The 20,374-nt window shown below is 40.4% G+C and overlaps 1 protein-coding gene across 18 annotated transcripts in view; it reads right to left on the bottom strand.

Moving 5' to 3' along the window:
* The window catches only part of MAPKAP1 (MAPK associated protein 1), a 240,055-nt gene that overhangs the window by 214,278 nt on the left and 5,403 nt on the right, over positions 1–20,374 (bottom strand). For 6 of the 18 annotated variants that reach the window (XM_027965753.2, XM_042245210.1, XM_027965756.2 and 3 more), the window contains exon 2: positions 3,451–3,520. The exons of 2 other annotated variants lie outside the window; for them this stretch is intronic. The gene's annotated coding sequence lies outside the window, so the exon portion shown is untranslated. Of the gene's footprint in view, positions 1–3,450; positions 3,521–8,308; positions 8,385–18,784; positions 18,968–20,374 lie in introns of all 18 variants that reach the window. 10 more of the 18 variants (XM_027965752.2, XM_042245212.1, XM_060411606.1 and 7 more) reach the window with 6 other exon arrangements.

Below are 20,374 nucleotides of genomic sequence, written 5' to 3'. Positions count from 1 at the left end.
GCTGTCTGACTTTCAAGGACTACGTAATTTTGTTTCAGAGATAAATTATATATGAGCATGTCATGTGTATGATTATAAAGAAAGAACTGCTTTAAAAAAATTAATACAGGCATGAGAAGGTCTCTACAATGTACCTTCAAAAGTGTCACCTTGGGACACTATCAAATTATTACAAAAATACTTTCCAGAACCAAAAGAATATGTTTTAAATCATCTGAAGAGTGGCAAATTATCATTTGAAGGTCGATTTGAATTGTAAGACAAAGGTATTCCAGAAAAGCAAGTTTTTTTCTTGGATCAGTTGTGCAGAGATTAAAGACCTTTAAAACCAAAAGTTGGGACTTCCTGGTGGTATAATGGACAGGAATCGCCTGCCAACACAAGGGACACAGGTTCAATCCCTGGTCTGGGAAGATGTCACACACTGTGGGACAACTAAGCCTGTGTACTAGAGCCCACAAGTGATGACTACTGAAGCTTTAGGGCCCATGAGCACAATTACTAAAGCCCATGCACCCTAGAACCCCTCTGGGGCAACTGCTAAACCCATGAGCTGCAACAACTGCTACTGAAGCCCATGCGCCCAGAGCCCATGCTCCGCAACCGGAGAAGGCACTGCAACAAGAAGCTCATGCACTGCAGTGAAGAGTAGCCCCTGGATTCGCTGCAACTAGAGAAAAGCAACGAAGATCCAGCACAGCCACAAATAAAAACTAAATTAATTAAAAAAACAAACGCTGGCAGGAGTTCAGAGAAATGGGCACTTGCATGTACTATCAAAAGGAATGAAAACTGAGGCTTTTTAAGGGGTAGGTCAGTAGTATCTATCAAAGTGTAAAACAGGAGTACCCTTTGGACAACACTGCTTCTAGGATTTGCTCTAAGGAAGCAACTGCAAAAATACTTATCTCAAGACTGTAATACTGAAAATCTGAAAGTAACCTAAACATCCTTTAACAGTGTATATGCCATGACACATCCCTACAACAGAAGACTACACAGTAATTTAAAACACACGGTAGAGAATGGATGGACAAAAGGTGGTACACACATACAATGGACAGGCACTCAGCCTTAAATACTCTAAGACACGTTAAAACACAGGGGAATTCTGAGGACGTTATGCTACATGAAATAACCTAATCACCAAAGAACCAAGAATCAAATCCAAGAGCTTGGGATTTAAACCACCCTGTGGCCTCTCAAAACAGCAGAACAAAAACTACAACAGCTACAATAAACGTGACTTTTAAAAGTCCTGTTGTTGAGTTCAGGGCCTGAGAGAAGTTTCTCTCATGGGTCCTCGTGACAGATGTAAGACAGTGAATGTGTTAGGCAGTAGACTGGACCCTTAGCCTTCCCTCCAGTAATGCCACCATGATTTGTACAGAGCACACGTAATGACCGTTCAAAACTAAAAATCCTAATATTTTACACATGAAATGAACTCCAGAGATCATCTACTTGTTGACCTGAAAACACAGAGAAGGGTTCTACTTTAAATCCCCAGTTAGGTGTTACTATCTTTTAGAAAATCCCCAGAAATTCAAGCAACTTCAGCTACAAAATCCACACATAAAATATTCTCTGTCTCTTTAAATAACCCCACCAAAAGCAAATGAGTCCCCCTTATACTTCTTCACTGACTAAGGACCTGAAATAGCAATGTGACTTAAAATGCTCACATCCAGCCAATGGTTGAAGGGAAATTCCTGTTCCTGAACTTTCAAAACACCACACATTCACTTCTCTCTGCCAGACAGACTTCACAACCCCCTCACCTGCAATCTGTGAAAACTTGTCTGAATGAGCAACAGCCTGAGGCTTCTTGAAGGTCTGCAAACTCCCAATCAAAAATTACTGCTGCCCCATCAATGTGTCATATAAATGTTGGCATGTTAATTGTGTATTTATAAGATTGTTAATGGTTAGTTAATTTACCTCCCACACTATTATTGTACTTGAAATGATTTAACGTCTGCTGAGGGAGTTAACAACATGTAACAGCAGATGCGAGATTTTTTTTTTACCTTTCCACACTGTACCCCGACTTCATGCTATTAGCATTAGGCAAGCTGAACCTAATTCCTACACAAGATTCCTTAGAAACGGTCTACAGGCACTCACATATACTTTCCACAACCAGAAATGATCACAAGTTAGAAAAACAAAGGCTTTTTATTAGGCACAAAGTTTTCCATTTATAAAACCTGACAGACCCTATTTTTTACTAAGATTTCAAAATTCTTTAATCTCGTTAAAGTTCAGAATTCATAAGTCTTGAAATTCGAAAATAAGCGAAATGACCATTAAAACAAATGCACTTTATTGATTTTAAATCTTTTTCCAACTCTCTCCAATTTAAATCTAAATTAAATCTTCACTTACGTTTTTTAAAGAACAAAATTGACCCTTTTCCCCCCTCAGGAGATTAAAAATCTTCCCCCATGTGAATATGCCTAATTAAACAGTAAATAGTGAGACCTGACAACTGGAGAGTTTAATTTTTCCCTTCACATTTTTATATCTACACTCTGACTAAAAGTACTTACTAAATTACAACAACAGAAAAGAAATGCTTGTATCTTCTTCTGAATAATATGGTATTCATTCACTAAACATCACTGGGAAGTAGGCACTGGGACTCATATAAAAAATGATATGAACACTGACCTGCACCCTCCAGAGGCTTACAAACTTCAGCAGCTGAGCCATGCTGTGCACACACGTAACAGTAACATAAGGCAATATGCTAATCAGCAAATGAGACATCAAGACAGTATGTTTTCCAAGAGACAAGAAAGTTACAGAAGGCTTCAGGAAGGACGAAGGTGGGATTTAAGGCTTTTATTAGGCAAAAAACATAAGGAGAACAGTAACAGGTGACAATTACTGAGCTTCTTACTCTCACTTGTACTTTTCATGTAATCACATAGTTCATCCTTACTACCACCCCAGGAGGTAAGTATTAATATTATCCTCATTTCATAGATTATTAAAAAAAAAAAATTAAGGCTTAAAGGCATTAAGCAACTTGCCCAAGGTCACATGGTAGATTTTTGAGTATTTTAAGCTTCTTCTGTCAATAAGTTCACTTGTCATTTGCTTTGACGAACAGAATGTAGTCAAAGTAACGTGGGATTTCTGAATCTCGGTCTTAGGAGACTCTGCAGTTTCTGCTGCAGCCCTCTTTGGACCATGTGAATCACAAGAGGTTCAGGATAAAAGACCAAATGCAGAGAGGCTCAGCTGTCAGTCATCCCAGCTACTCTGATACCACCCCCACCGTGAGTGCCTGAGGTCATTTGGGAACAGTGAGACCCTCACCAACCTACCAGGACACCAGATCTCCTCTCCTATCAAGTATCTCCTGTGGACGAAGGGACCCTGACCCTGGATTTTTCTTTCCTTGTACCACTAACATCCACCTGAAATGTCTCTGAACCTTACCATCTGCCAAGATCCAGGTAAAAGGAGCCTGGTACAGTACCGTGCCTCTCAAACTTGTCCACGGATACACCTGAAGGGCAGAGGAGAGTAACCATAAATCAACATAAGAGAGAACCTAGAGGGAGCCACCTAAAGCAACATGCTGTAAGAAATTTATTTTTAGAGTTCATTCATATTTTGCATTCTAGCCTATAATATACTGCACCTGTATGTCTTCAGAGAAAAAAATATTTTACCTTTGAATGTAATCACTAAAACAGGTAGTCCTGGAAGACGTACCATGCTTACTTTATAGCTTCTAGGACCAACTGGCACATATTGAGATTCTCAACACCTTATTTTGAACACAGACTCTGGTGTCAGAAATATCTGATTGTCTGAAGATAAAATGGTCCTTTATCAACGGGTAATTCAAGATCTAAATTTTGCTCAAAATGTTTCCTATGACAAGTATGAAGAACAGCTGTAATTAATAATAACACTAATCTATACATGACGTTCTAAGCACAAATTAGACAAAAATTTCTATTATAATAAAGCTATTATAAAACAATCAGTATTTTTAAAGTGTTTTTGAAATCTGTTTATTAATTATTTGAAATTATTATTAGCAATAGCTGTGAAACTTCAGACAACGTACCCACCCACCACCTCCAAAACTCCAAAGCTGCCAACGTTTCCGGCTGTTACAAGAAATCTGCTAGTTTGGTGCAATGTAGAATATCAGTAAAAAGGTAGAAATTATAAAAAAATAATTGAAAGAAATTATGGAATTGAACAGTAAAATAATTAAAATGTATCAGAGAGACTTAACTATAGATTTGAACTTGCAGAACAGGAAGAGAATTTGTAGATAGGAGAAGGCGATGGCACCCCACTCCAGTACTCTTGCCTGGAGAATCCCATGGATGGAGGAGCCTGGTAGGCTGCAGTCCATGGGGTCATGAAAAGTTGGACATGACTGAGCGATTTCACTTTCACTTTTCACTTTCATGCATTGGAGAAGGAAATAGCAACCCACTCCAGTGTTCTTCCCTGCAGAATCCCAGGGACGAGGGAGCCTGGTGAGCTGCCATCTATGGAGTCACACAGAGTCGGACATGACTGAAGCGACTTAGCAGCAGCAGCAGCAGCCCTAAATTATTTTTCCAATGAGTGTTGTCTCTCTGAGATAAGAGATTAGATTGACACTTGTGATAATAAACAATTTTAGGTTTTAAGATTCCAGATTTAAGAAAAAAAAAAGATTCCAGGTAAAAATTATTTACAATTTTACCAAAAGAAATGAATAATGCCAAAGAAACTAGACTGCTTCTCAATATGAAATTACCAATATAAAAGCTGAAACCATAAGTAACATTCAACCACTACCAAATATTCATTCATTGATGTCATTCATTCAACAAATGTTTATTAAGCACTTACTATATGCCAGGCATCAGAAATACAACGCTGAGCAAAAAAATTTGAAGACTTGACCACTGCTTTCATGGAGCTGAAACTGCATCTGGCAGTCAAAATTATAAGGTGGCTCCAGAAATTCTTCTCTTGATATCCAGGCCTTTGTGTTATTCCCTCCCCTTGAGTCTGGGTGGAACCTGACTTGCTTCCAGCCAACAAAGTACCACACAGGTGATGGAAGCGTCATTCCCTTGACTACTTTCTGTTAACTAAGACTTCACACTAAGCAACTGAAGACAGAGATTTGAATTTGGAGATTTCCCTGCCAGCATTGAAAAAGCAAACAGCCACATTATGGAAATAGGCAAGGCAAGAATCTGAGAGCAACCTCTAGGAGCTGAGAGTGGTCCCAGCCAAGGATAATAAGGAAATGGGGACCTTATGCTGGAATTCACTGACAAGTTAATTTCATCCCTTTGAGATCCTCAGCAGAAACCCCAGATGAGGGAACTCCCTGGTGGTCCACAGGTTAGGACTCCATGATTCTACTGCTGGGGACCCAGGTTCAATCCCTCATCAGGGAACTGAAATCTGCCTGGTATGGCCAAGAAAAAAAAGAGAAAAAGGAAAAGGAAAAATGAGGAAACCCAGCTGAAGCCTTGACTCCTGACACACTGAGAGACAATAAATTTGAGTTGTTTTAAGCTCCTAAGTTTGTGGTTAATTTGTTATGCAACAATAGAAATGAAAATATTAATATAGAGAGCAGGAAAACATCCTAAACCCCTTTACCTTCACATACAACATTTAAGGCTCTTTACAACCCAGTTTCATTCATCTGCCCTTTCTTCCTAGCATGCAACTCCCAGGACTATTCTGAACACAGTCCTGCCTTCGGTAATGATACTTCCTTTGTGTGAGATGTGCCCTTATCTTCCAATACAAACTTTCTTCTAAGTCCAACTCAAATATTTCATCTTGTGTGAACCCTTCTCCAATCTCCAGGGTCCAAACTGTTTCGAAAACACTTTATTTCTACCTTCAATACAGTTAGTTATGTGAATATCATGTTTAAGGAAGTCTCTGATTCAATTCTAGATTCAGAAATGTGGTTACTCTATTAAGGTATAAATCTCTCTCCCTCAATCACTTGTAGTTACTGAAGATAGAAATCCCTGGACTCTCACCAACTGTACTGCAGTGGTTCTAACATGGTGGTTCTCAACTGGAAGGCAATTTTGCTCCTCAGAGCAAACATCTAGGGACGTTTCTGGTTGTCACACTGGGGATGAGTGCTATTAGCATCTGGTAGGTAGATGCCAAGTATGCTGCTAAACATCACACAATGCCCAGGACAGTACCCTCAACAAAGTTTATAGCTCCCCAAATGTCAACATTCATAATGCTGAGGTTGAAAAGGTTTACAGTGACATGTTGTTTGAAGCCACTAAATCTGTAGTAATCCCTAACCCCCTCAGAATGGTTTCAGTAATACCAAGATTAATATGTATACATATTTTGCTACTAAAATCTATGCTCAAACCTTTAAAGGTACAGAACGAAGTACAGCTCCTAGTTTCTGGTTTCTGAAATTTTATCCTACCCCAAGGAGGACCAAAGCTCGAATTACTCCAAGAAAGATAAATTGCATTCCTCCAAACTTATAACTTGATCTGAAGACCGCCTATACTTCTTCACCTGCCCTCCTCCTACTCATTCTTTTAAATCCAGTTCAATGGTCAGTTCTCCAAGGAAACCTCCCTAATGAATCCCACAGACCAGGTTAGCTCCTCCCACATGGTCCCACTGCACTACACTTCGTCACTGCTTCTACCAAATAATTAACCCAGCACACTGCCTGTTAGTTGTAGATGCTGTTCATTGAATTTATTCATTCAACAAATATTTACTGAATGCCTCCTGAGTGTCAGGCACGTTCTAGATGCAGAGTACAGCAGAAACCAAAGCAGACAAAGTCCTGCCCTCATGGAGTTCACATTCTAATGAAGGCGACAAACAAAATAGAGAAATTACACAGTAAGTGAGATGTGCTACAGAGAAAAGATGCACAGAGAAGAGAGCCAGGGCCTGCCAGGTGGATGGAGCCACGGTTGCAACCGTAAATAAAGTAGTCAAGGAAGGCTTCACAGAGAAGGTGACATTTGAGTTAACCCCTGAAGGAGATAAGAGAACAAGGCATGTGGATTTCTGAGGGAAGCGTGCTGCCAAGCAGGGTGAGTGTGTCTGGCATTGTTTAAGAAGTATCAACTAGTCCAGCAAGGGAGCAAGCAAGTAGGAGAAGACAAAGTCTGAAGAGTTGGGCAAACTAAGTAGAGCCTTGCAGGCAATTCTATGAACTCTGTTCTTAATCAAATTAAAATGGAGAATCACCAGAAGACTGTGAGCAGTGATATGATCTAGCTCACGGTCTAAAAACATCTCTCTGGCTGCTATGTTAAGGGATAATGAATGAACGAATGAACAAATGAACCAATCACATTTCTTAAAAAAATAATCATCTGTTGGGGCTTCCCTTGTGGCCCAGTGGTTAAGAATCCACCTTGCAATGCGAGGGACACTGGTTCGCTCCCCCGCCCAAGGAGACCCCACATGCCACGGAGCAACTAAGCCCACAGGCCGCAGCCACTGCTGCAGCTACTGAAGCCCCCACGCCCAGAGCCTGTGCTCTGCGCCATGCAAAGCCCCCACAGCGAGAAGCCCTGCACACTGCAATGCAGAGCAGCCTCTGCTTACGACTAGAGCAGCCTCCGCTTACGACTAGAGAAGGCCCGAGTGTAGCAACGAAGACCCACCACGGCCAATGCATTAGAAAAGAATAATCATAACCTGTCTACATGTTGGTTTTCTCTTCTCAACTCTCAGCTCCTTAGGCACACTGACTGTCTTATTCATCACTGCGCTGCCAGTTTCTAGTAGAAAGTGGCTGGCACCCAGTAAGGACTCAGTGTGAAATAAACAAACAAATCTTTCTTGTTCCCAAAGGGTTGCACCATGATTTAAAAAAAAAAAAAAAAAAAAAAGGCCTCTTATCCATGGTGCTGGTTCAGTAGATAGACCTCCTGCTACAGTCTAGGATTTATTTTCCTTTTATTGTCTCCTCAATATTTGCAGTTTGCTTAACCAAGTAGAATCCAATCGTTATGTTTCCACTTACCTGGCTCTCAGGTTAACCACATCATCAATTGAGGGAAGCAACATAGTTTATTGTAAGCATTACTCAGGAAACCTGAATTCCAATTCCCTAATTACCAGGGACCTAATTACATGGCCTTGGACAAGTTATTTCTTTAAAACTCTTTCAGCCAGTTTCACACATTAGTCTGTTTTTTGCATCTGTTCAGTGGGGAGGCTGAACAGTACAAACGGCCTTTTCAGCTCTCAAGTTCTATTCCAGTTACAAATGAAGCAAAGGAGGAGGGTGTACCTGGGAGCTCACCTCAAGTTCAGGGAAAATGCTTCGTGTGCTTTTGCTTTGTGCTGTTTTCCCTCACTGCTGGGCCATGGTTCAGACTCTAAGGATAGAGGTACAAGGAATTCCTTTTTCGATAAATATTTTAATAGCATCAACGTTTTGGCAGCAAACCCTCTCAAAGGTAAACCAAACTGACTAATTTGAGTAAGCACTATCTTTTTTTTAAATGTTACTATGTATGGAAACTGGTTCCTAGAACTACAAGAGTTCACGTTAGTAAACACACCTAGAATTCCAGGTTACTGCCTGCCCCAGGACTAGTTATGGATTGACTTCAAGTGAGTCAGGCATCTCTGCCTCTCTTCCCTCACCAGTGAAATGTCCATAATCTATGTTCTATTTATCCACCTCATAGGGATACTTACAAGTACTTACTCTATTCAAATCCAAAATGCAAAATTATTGACTTTTCCTGTTTCAGCTACATTTGTCTGGAGGGAAAATAAGCTGTCACCTATTAAATTCATTTACTCAACTCCTAATAAACAAAGGACAGCATAAAATATACTAACAGATAATCCCCAGACTATTTTTCTATGACTCTGAAGGGTGCTTTGTACTTTCATCTGAATGGTAAACTTCAATAAATGGTAACTGTTTACCATTATCTCCTACCATTGGTAGGAGATCAAACCAGTCAATCCTAAAGGAAATAAACCCTGAACATTCATTGGAAGGACTGATGCTGAAGCTGAAGCTCCAACAGTTTGGTCACCTGATGTGAAGAGCTGACTCATTAGAAAAGACCCTGACGCTGGGAAAGACTGAGGGCAGGAGGAGAAGGAAACGACAGAGGATGAGATGGTTGGATGGCATCACCAACTCAATGGACATGAGTTTGGGCAAGTTCCGGGAGCTGGTGAAGGACAGGGAGGCCTGATACGCTGCAATCCATGGGGTCACAAAAACTCGGACCCACAACTGAGAGACTGAACAACAACAATTACTACTATTAATAAAACTGTACTAATTTGGCCAGTATTTTTTATATCCTTCTAGATTACCTTTCAAAAAAAAAAACAAAAAAACCCCCACCTTCCTCAGAAGGATCAAGCATGAGGACAACGGCAGGCCTGGTTTCACTATTACACAGCTAAGGTGCGAGTGTTTCACAAAATACAGTTTAAGTAAAGTAATTCTCTGGACTCTAGAAGGCTGCTTATCTAGCAAGCACATATATCACTGACAAAACTATTAGAGGTGGATTCCATTACTATTTGTTTTAAACATCAGTAAACTGCGGCACAGACTTGCCCAAGGTCCCATAACTAGTGAGAGGAGAGTCAAGATAAAACCTAGGTCGCCTGGCTTCACAATCCTTGCTCTGAATAGCTATTGTATGCTGCCCTGAATTTCCAGTTTAAGTCCATTTCATCACACTACTAATCCTCTTCTCTCACTCATCTATATATGGGTCAAATTTACCTGTTCACTCAAGAAATTCAGCAAGAGTGAATACCTACTACATGCTGGGAAATTAGGAGCATAAAGTAGTAAAACAAAGTCCCTATCCCCAAGAGGCTTACAGTCAAGCAATAAATGGTCACAATAAAGGATGAGAGTAATGCTAGAGGATTCTATATAACAAAGTATCACAGAAACACAAAGGAACGATATCTAAATGAAACTGGATACTCGAAATAGGCTTCATAAAAATGACTAAGATCAAGATAACAGAAGTGATGACTTCCAATTAAGTCACCTTAAGAACAGGCGTGAGAGGGAGCTGGCAATTAAACAGTCTATCATGCTGGCTTCTTGATCAAGACTGTTTAAAATAAAATATGCTCCAAAAATATGCTCCAAATCTGCCCTATGAACTGCAGATGAACATCAGGCTATGCACAGCATCATCGACTTGGTGGACATGAGTTTGAGCAAACTCCAGGAGATAGTGAAGTACTGAAAGCCTGTTTGTGCTGCAGTCCATGCGGTCGCAAAGACTCAACACCACTTAGTCACTGAACAACAATGCATAGGCCACGGCAGAACCAGGGGGAGGATAACTAATCTTTGCAGTCAGAGGAATGGAGGGAACTCGCGAAGTTAAGAAAAGGTACATATAAGAGACTAACAGCATCAGACTAGACTGCCTGGGTTCAAATGTGGACTCAGCAACTGTGGGACCTAGGGAAATTAACAATGTCTGTGCCTTCACTTCCTCATCTACAAACAGGAGCAATTTTGGTGCCTATCTCATAGGATTGTTGTGAGGACTAAAAGAAACATTGAGGGCAGGAGGAGGAGGGAACGACAGAGGATGAGATGGTTGGATGGCATCACTGACTCAATGGGCATGGGTTTGGGTGAACTCCAGCAGTTGGTGATGGGCAGGGAGGCCTGGCGTGCTGCAGTTTGTGGGGTTGCAAAGAGTCGGACACGACTGAGCAACTGAACTGAACTGAACTGAATGTGTGTATAGCAGCACCTGGCCCATGGGAAGCACTATACAAATATTTACTATTATCACTGCCATTATTCCCTGGTCTAAACTGAATCCTCAGAGATGAGAAGTTGAACGGCTGGAAGAAAGGTCAAAGAGACAAGGCACTAAAATAACAAACAGAAGAACTTTTAGTCAGCAATGAGAACTTCATGGAGTTCAAAGTTGCTGATTAGATTAGCATTTCAGAGAGACTGCTCTGGCAGCTGCATAGAAGATTAACCTGATGGACAAGACACAAGATTAGTTATGAAGCTGAGACTAAAGCTCAGGGAAGAGATGATGAAATCCAAAGTAAGGCAGTGAAAAACGGGCCTATGAATTTAAGAAGTAGTTAAAAATATATATTTAGGAGATAAAATTGGTAGAACTTGGTGACTGAGAGGATATGCAGGGTTAAGGAGAAGGGGAAAGTTTATGGCTTGCATGATAGCACCAACAAATCAAACTGTGAACTCAAAAGTAGGAAGAGCTTAACAGGGAGAGGGGAAATGAGAAACTAAGTTTCAGACACAATTAGCTTGAGATGTCTAGGGATTACCCAGAGATCCATCAGGATGCAAACCTGAGAGCCCAGGAGAAAAGTCTGAGCAAATCTGGGACAACATATAAGTGACACACACAGGATAGACAAACCTGAGGCCTAGGAGAAAGATCTGAGCAAATTCGGCAGACACGCTTCCCTGGTGGCCCAGAGAGTAAAGAACCTGCCTGCAACGCACGAGACCTGAGTTCAATCCCTGGGTCAGGAAGATCCCCTGGAGGAGGGAATGGCAACCCACTTCAGTGTACTTGCCTGGAGAATCCCATGAACAGAGGAGCCTGGCAGACTCCAGTCCGTGGGGTCACAAAGAGTCGGACATAACTGAGCAACGAATATTTTTTTTCAACATATAGATGGGAGATGAAGCCACAGATGTGAGCTTACCCAGGGAAAATATGCAAGGAGGAAACGAGCAGTAACCTAGGATAAAACCCAACAAGAGCAAGACAGTCCTCTCTCAGTATATGCTGGTTCGACACCTGCAGATTCAACCAATTGAAAGTTTAATTTGGTTGGTTGGTTGAATCCACAGACTCAGAATCCAGGATATGCAAGGCAATTTCTTTTTTTTTTTTTAATTATGATATGCAAGGCAATTTCATTATGCCATTTCATGTGAGGGATGTGAGCATCTGTGAATTTTGGTATCCTTGGGAATACCTGGGAACCAGGGACGAGGGAATACCTTGGTCCTGGGAACCGATACCCCACAAATACAGAAGGATGACTGTCTTTAAAGGATGAGCCAAGAAAAGGAAACTCCAGAATCTCCGAAAATCAAGTCAACCTTTGCATAGATTCTAAAGTTAGGATCAATACTGTGGAAACTCACAAACGTCTAAGTAGTTACAGTCGCCCCCTCAGTATTCTCGGGGGACTGTTTATAGGACCACTGCAGATACTAAAACCAGTGGATGTTCAAGTCCCGTAGTTGGCCCTCCCTCCTCCATATCCATGGTTCCACATCCACAAATACAACCAACTGCAGATCCAGTCACACTGTATTTACTGAAGGAAAAAAAAAACCCACATGGAAGTGGACCAGTGCTATTTCAGCCCACGTTGTGCCAGGGTCAACTGTACTTCCTTCGCTGGTTTTTCCTTCTCCCTGCATTTCCTAGTAAGAAGTTACAGTAAGGACTGTGTAGTCCTTGAGAAGAAAGGACTAGAAGTCCTTATTTGACTTCCTGTCACTAATGCCTAATACAAGGCCTTGTACACATATGCTTGTAGAATGAAAGTGGTTGTCATAAAACTGGAAATTTTCCGATTTAACAAGACACAAGGGCTCATGGAATGCCTGGGGTTGCTTCCAGCCCAGCCCAGAGTAACAGAGCCTGAAGAAAGCAGAAGCAGAAACACAGCAGATCTTGTACACTGCTGGTGGGAATATAAAATGGTGCAGCCACCTTTGAAAACAATTTGGCAGTTCCTTAGTTAAAACAGAGTTACCACGCTGCTGCTACTGCTAAGTCGCTTCAGTCGTGTCTGACTCTGTACGACCCCAGAGACGGCGGCCCACCAGGCTTCCCCGTCCCTGGGGTTCTCCAGGCAAGAACACTGGAGTGGGTTGCCATTTCCTTCTCCAATGCATGAAAGTGAAAAGTGAAAGTGAAGTCGCTCAGTCGTGTCCGACTCCTAGCGACCCCATGGACTGCCGCCTACCCCGCCCACTCCAAGGTAATATACCAACAGAAATGAAAACATATGCTCACACAAAAACTTCTACAGGAATGTTCACAGCAGTATTATTCATAATAGCCCCAAAGTGGAAACAACCCAAATCTCCATCAGCTGATGAATGGACAGGCAAAATGTGGTACTTTCATACAATGGACTATTATTCAGCAATAAAAATAAACGAAGTACTGATATATGCTACAATATGGATGAATGATGAAACTATGCTAAATAAAAGAAGCCAGACACAAAAGGCCACATATTGTGTGATTCCATTTCTGTTCAAAAGGTTCAGAATAGGCTAATCCATAGAGACACAAAGTAAATTAATGGTTGCCAGTGGTTGGCGGAGAGAAGAATGAGGAGTGACTGCTAATGGGTATGGGGTTTCTTTAGGGGTGATAAACCATTAAAGTGTACACTTTTAAAAGAGTAAATTTTATGATACATGAGTTACATCTCAATTTTAAAGGGGTTGGGATAGAAACACAGAAAGGCTAGAATCCATGCTGCTCCCCAGAGTTTCTTCTAGTTCAGATGATTCCATCACAAACACACCAACAAATCAGTAAATTGAACAGTACTGGCAACAGTAACCATAAAAAATTAAAACAATTTGCAATACAAGTTGATTACACCAAAGAGAGATCGAATTCCTCCCCTGAAAGTCAGAGATGCCAAGACTTTTCCCCTGGGGAGAGGAGGAGAACTCCCATATACATCTGTGACCTTGTGAGGAGGTAGCCAAGCTGCAGTTCTAATTGAGGGAGATTAAAGCCTAGAGCGCTTGTAACTTTGCTGAAGCGAACAAACACCTGCACTGAGCAGCTTCTCCTACTGAAGCACCAGACGGTGCTTTAATCCACCCCAGAGCTGGGTCTGGAAGCCACAAGGTTAACAGGATGCCTTGGTCAGCAACCTAGTGAGCTACTGGTCCTTTGCGGAGGTGGGGGGGTGGTGGAGAGGGGACGGAATTCTCTTCATTTTGAAATGAACAAAGGGAAGGGGACACAACAAGGATGACAACATCTCATGACATGACACAAAGGCTTGGAAAGGTTGTGTGCGCTCCCAATTCTACCATACAGTAGCTGAGAAAACTGGGCAAGTCACAATACCTCTGGACCTCAGTAAGATATTATCTCATATCTCACAAAGCTACTGTCACAATGCAAGGCCCAACTGTAACACTCAAATACTAGTATTCTCTCCAGTTCACCAAAAAAGATAACTAATGGCTAGTACTGTATATTGTGGCGTCGTATTGGATAATAAGGCTCACAGACCTCTTCTATACTTGACACTTGTACGCTAAGTCACTTCAGTCATGTCAGACTCTTTGCGACCCTGTGGACTGCAGCCCGCCAGGCTCCTTCTGTCCATGGGATTTCTCAGGCAAGATTACTGGAGTGGGTGCCACTTCCTCCTCCAGGGGATCTTCCTGACCCAGGGATGGAACCCCCATCTCCTGTATTGGCAGGTGAGTTCTTCACCACTGAGCCACCAGGGAAGTCCAATAACTTCTCAAACTCTAATATAATTGAACTTGCTGCCTCTGCTGCCCCATCTTCCATTTATCATCTCTGTTCTTTCTACTCTAGCCATACTCAACTGTCAGCATTCTTCCAGCTTTTGAACAGTTTTCTCTCCTTTCACCTGCCTTAAATATCACCTTCTCCTTCACCCTTCCGATCTCAATTTCAACAGCACCTGCCTATCCCAGGAAGGTTTGACCTTATAAAGTCCAGAGTCGTACGACTCCCTACTCACTTTCCCTTCATTACTCTAATACAAGTTGTACTTCTCAAACTATGCTGGGCTTCCATTACTGGACTACAGTTCCCACTGAGTGCTGAGTCTGTGCCTGTAGCCCTCATTGCTCGATTCCCAGACTTATGACAAGTGCCTAACACATATTCGGCAAATGCTGACTGAATAAATGAATGACTGCAATTAAGCAAAAAGCGTAACTAAATGGAAGATTTCACATATATTTTCTTCATATAAAAATATCTTTTAATTTTTTTAATTTTGAAGAAAATTATAGATACAATCAAATGCAATTTTTCATAATCACTACGGGGGAAAAGGGCTTAAGCACACACGCATTTTCTACAACTTAAACAGCTAATACCAAACACAATCAAAAGGAGGGAAACTACCACCTCCTCAGTGGGAATGGTGCTCCTAAGTTTTGTTTTAGGGCTTAAATCTCCTTAACTGGACACAGTGATAAAGGTATATGTAATGCAAATTACAAACATTACAGTCAAATCATGCACTGGAGTAAAAACAAGTGGATATTTTTTAAACCAGCCCTCATCTACCCTCTGCGCAAAAAGAATGTCCACACACTTAACAGAAACACAGCTTACTCCAAATAGCTGACCAAGTAAAGGTTACTGTGAAATACTTCGAATTCCATAAGCACTCAGGACTGCACAGACTATGGGAAGAGAATGTTCCAAGCACAAACTAATGATCAGAAGGTGCAAACGAAATAAACCTGCATCGTGACTACCTAAGGCAGTCTGAAGACTGAATATGTTTGTTCTGAAGTCATCAACTGGGAGAAGGAAACGGCCTCCCTCTCCATTATTCCTGCCTGGAGAATTCCATGGACAAAGGAGCCTAGCTGGCTACAGTCCCCAGGGTCGCAAAGAGTCGAACACGACTGAGCGACTAACACTATTACATCAACTAAGCTTCAGCTTCTGAAATACACTAAAAATACTTACCATGTTTTATATCTCAAGTATAAATGACAGAGATTTGTCATTAAAGATAACTACTTTCCTTTGCCTAGTTTAGGATATATAAATCTCTATCACATTTCACACTTTTTATATTTTGGACTTCTTACGAACTTCAGTTCTTCTCCTGTGTTTGTTCCCAATGCTAATGAGAACACAAGTTATACTAACTCAGAATTTTTATTATCGTTTTGGGGATGTGACCACCTTTTTAATTCTGTTCATATTTTAACTCAGCAACTTTAGTCCAGCAATCAAAGCTTCATTAGCTTATAAACAAACTGTTTCTCAGGTAAACTGAATTGCCCCACATCAGGATCTTGAGCAAATAAATAAGTACAAAAAAGGCAGAGATTATAAATTAGGGTAGACAAATCTGTATCTAGCCCCATGTCGGTAAAGAGCATTCTATCAATATAGCGAAATGCTAATCTCCTAATTAACAACCTAATTAGGTAATTATGGCTTTGCAGAGGGATGCCGAAATGAAATATGACAACATGGTCACCTCTTTATATGGCACCTGTGGGCCTTTTCAGCTGTCATTGCAAAGAGTGCAATATCAATTTGAACAGATGACAAAGTGCTGTCATTTTTCATTCTGATAATATACAGAATGCTTTGGACAGAAGCAGTTTACAAAAAGAAACATCTTGCCTGGTATTTTCCCAATTTAAATATGCTAAAATACTTTGTTAAATTTTCTGCATGCTTTTGTATATTATATTTAGGAGAATTACCATGCATATTTAAAAAAAAACAACTAGACATCATGCTTAACTGTACATGCTGAAATTATCGCAATTTCAATTATGAAGTATATAATCAGAAAAGAGTAAAAGGCACAATTCATGACATTTTAATATTCATACATCTTGAATACTGTTATCAGAAAAATTAAAATTCAAACAAACTTTGATCTTTAATTTTTTCTTACAAAATGTTTAAACGTGAAATAGAAATTCATACTTATAATTTTCCATACCAAAAATGCACTTCCCAAGATACAAATATTCAACTCACAAAAAAAGTTCCATATGCCAACAACCAGCCTTATGGAGACAGGCATGTACCCTCTAGGAAAGACAGAGCTGTCACACAGCTACTAGCTGTCCCACTGGCCCCTGAACAGGTGAGGGGAGCACTGGGTCACGGGTACTACCGACACAAATATGACTCTTCTCTCAGGATAGTTTAGGGGAGAAGAGGAGGCTAGCCTGGGAACGTCAATATCCTTTATGACAAAATACAGAAACCAGGGACTTCCCTGGCAGTCCAGTGGTTAAGATTCTGTGCTTCCACTGCAGGGGGCAAGGATTCCATCCTAGTCAGGGAACTAAGACCTTGCATGAAGCAGTGCAGTACAGTCAAAAAAAAAAAAAAAGATGAAACCATATTTTAATCATTAAACAAGTTGTTAAAACTAACTTCTTGAAAATACAATCCATTTATAACTTCAGATCACCTGGATTAGGGAAAACTTTCAAAATGAACCTGTATTTCTCAATTACAAGTTAAACTAAAAGGATTTTTTATTGAAAAATAATTTATGCTTATCAGAGAATATTTTGGAAAACTGAAAAAGCATAAAGACCTATAATCTTACCACCTGTTTTTTCTCTTTATATATTTGATATTGAGATCATACTTTACATACTTTACAGTTTTATATCCTTTTTTCACTTCATATTATATGAACATATTAATATGTCACTAAAATTCTTCTAAAACAGCTAAAATGCTTATATAGTATTTTCAATCATGCTTTTTCCAAAATTTCTCTTACTTCTTTTTTGAATACTACAGTTGTTTCTAATTTTTGCTATTATAAATACTTCCACAGTGAACATTTTTGAACTTGAGTACTTTTCTACATTTCTGATTATTTCTTTAACAAAGATTCTTAGTAATGGGATTACAAACTCAAAAGGCATATATGACTTTAAAGGCTTGTGATAATACTGCCAAAGCATTTGCCAGAAAAGTTTTACCAATTTTTATTCCCACTGGTAATATGAGTGATCATCTCACTACCAACCTCTGCCAGCAATGAGTATTATTAGAGTTCTGTTAAATCTTTAAACGTCAAATCTTAAGAGTATACTTGTAACCAAACACTCCCACAATACAATCAACAACAATTTTCTACAGGCATTAAGTTTAAAATGAGTTGATGTTCCTCCCAAAACAAGGGCCAGTTCCAATATTCAAATCTAGAGCAGCATGGAAGAGCGAAAAAAGCACTGTGGTATTTACAGTTAAAAAAAAACACAAAGGTTCAAGGCACAGCTTTGCCATTATCAGTAGCTCTCTACCTTGAATCACTTTACTTCTCTAAGCTTCAGTTTCAGCATTTGTAAAATGGGGGCAGGGAATACATAATATGCTCCTAGCTCTAACAACTTCAAAAGGCAGTCATGGGCACACTAAAAGGTAATATAAACAACTGGAGGTGTTTATTGTGATTTAACAGATCAATTCATTTAATAGCCTAAAAATAGCATACTGAGACCCTTTTCTCAACAGTGCTTGGTTCATAGGCCTGCTAATTCACAAAGCACAACTAGAAATTAACAAGACTAATTTCATGATCCAGACAAGAAAATAAGTCTCATTCCTTTACAATCACTCCATGAGATCATTTCTTGTTACACTGTACTAACCTGAATGGCTTGTGCCCTTGAATGCTAGTACCTGCTGCTGCTGCTGCTAAGTCACTTCAGTCGTGTCCGACTCTGTGCGACCCTGTAGACGGCAGCCCACCAGGCTCCACCATCCCTGGGATTCTCTAGGCAAGACCACTGGAGTGGGGTGCCTTTTCCTTCTCCAATGCGTGAAAGTGAAAAGTGAAAGGGAAGTCACTCAGTCATGTCTGACTCTTCGCGACCCCATGGACTGCAACCTAGCAGGCTCCTCCGTCCATGGGATTTTCCAGGCAAGAGTACTGGAGTGGGTTGCCACTGCCTTCTTCTATGCTGGTACCTACATCCCCCCAAAAGTATCACGGTAGAGGTACTTACTCCTCATATGCAACCTCTCACGTACCGTATGAGAGTAGCAGTACTGTCTGGGTCACAGAGCTAATAACTGAAAGAACCAATATTCACATCCAGGTGAGTGTGACTCCAAAGCCCAGCTCACTCTGCTTCAAGTTTCAAGGCTGCATCTCGGTTCCTCTTTGTTAGCCTCCAGTATGTCAGCAACTAAAGCACAGATTAAAAAGTTATTTGTTTTAAAAAGAAAACCATTCCTTCAAACCATTTTCTACCAATTTCTCTGCTGAAACAGTACTTATTTATAATACAGTACCTTAAAATGAGTCCACAGGGAACTAAAAGTGTGATTTTTTTTTAAGTTTTACACATTTGGTCCATTTTGACAGCATCAATAATAAAAGCATATTCATAAAAGTATACTCAAGTATAGGATATGACTCTAACACTGCATATATTTAGAGGTAAGTGTGACATAATATTCAATTTCTTTCAGAAGCGATTACCATAATTTAATTCCACTAGTTATTCTAATACCTTCTTGCTATTTCCAGAATTTAAGTTTTGTTGTTGAAGTGGCTGCTCCCATTTTTCTCACTTTCAATTACTTAAAACTGTTTTCTTCTTTGGGTCCAAATTTTGTGCTTCCTATATTAAATCTATTTCCTCAATATACCTAGGCTGCTGCCAACTAGAGTTAATAAATTTTGAATGACTGCTCAGAATTTTTTTTCATTTTTATATTCTATGTTATTTCCTTATATGATAGAATATGAATGAAAACAAGTATCTAGAAGACAAATATTTCTTCAATTTTCACTTTGTGGAAGCTGGGTATTAAAATAAAAATAAATTAAACTCTTGAGCTGGGAGCTCCCTGACCATATTTCTCTCACTAGGCTGAGTGTCTCTTTGCCTCCTTCCAGTTTCATGTATATAGTCAACAAAGCCCTCTATGCATGTGGGGAGCACCTGGCCTGTCAAGGTCCCTTCCCAGAAGTAATGAACAAAGAACAGAGGGAAAAGCTCAACAGTGGCTCCCTACCTGCCATCAAGAGAAGCAGCATTTTAGATTTGGACTGTTCTCCACTGGGGTCTGCCAGTAATCAGTTGTGCAGCTTTAAGCATGTCAATTAGAATCAGAAAGCTTTGCATCCTGAAAAGACCTAACCAAGACTTCAACTGAGCTCCCTCATTATTATCCAAATGAGAAAAAAGATACAAGGATTTTTGACTTGACCATAATCAAAAGGCTGTAACTGGCATACCAGCGTTCAGAATTCAAGTCCCTCTCAATCAAGCGTACTTCCTACTAAACTGCAAATCACTGGGCACCAACTTCTTCATCTCCAGAGGTTATGATAATCACCCTGCCTTGTTCACTTCATGTACTACAGAGAGGACCAAACGAGACGGGAGACCTGGTAGCATTTAAAGAGCTAAGGGCACAAAAGTACTACAAGATCATCATCTCCGCCCAACCCCATCCCTGATTTAGCTTGATTATACAATTAAATCATTCACCCTGCCACTTTCCCAGATATCAGTATGACTCCAACACAACACCCCCTCACTCCAGCAATTTACCGGCAGATTTCTGATCAACGATCACAACTG

The sequence above is a fragment of the Ovis aries genome, chromosome 3 (genome assembly GCF_016772045.2).
Source record: "Ovis aries strain OAR_USU_Benz2616 breed Rambouillet chromosome 3, ARS-UI_Ramb_v3.0, whole genome shotgun sequence".
Taxonomy (NCBI): domain Eukaryota; kingdom Metazoa; phylum Chordata; class Mammalia; order Artiodactyla; family Bovidae; genus Ovis; species Ovis aries.
Note: the sequence above shows the minus strand (reverse complement) of the source record. Positions and strands in the feature narration are given on the sequence as shown.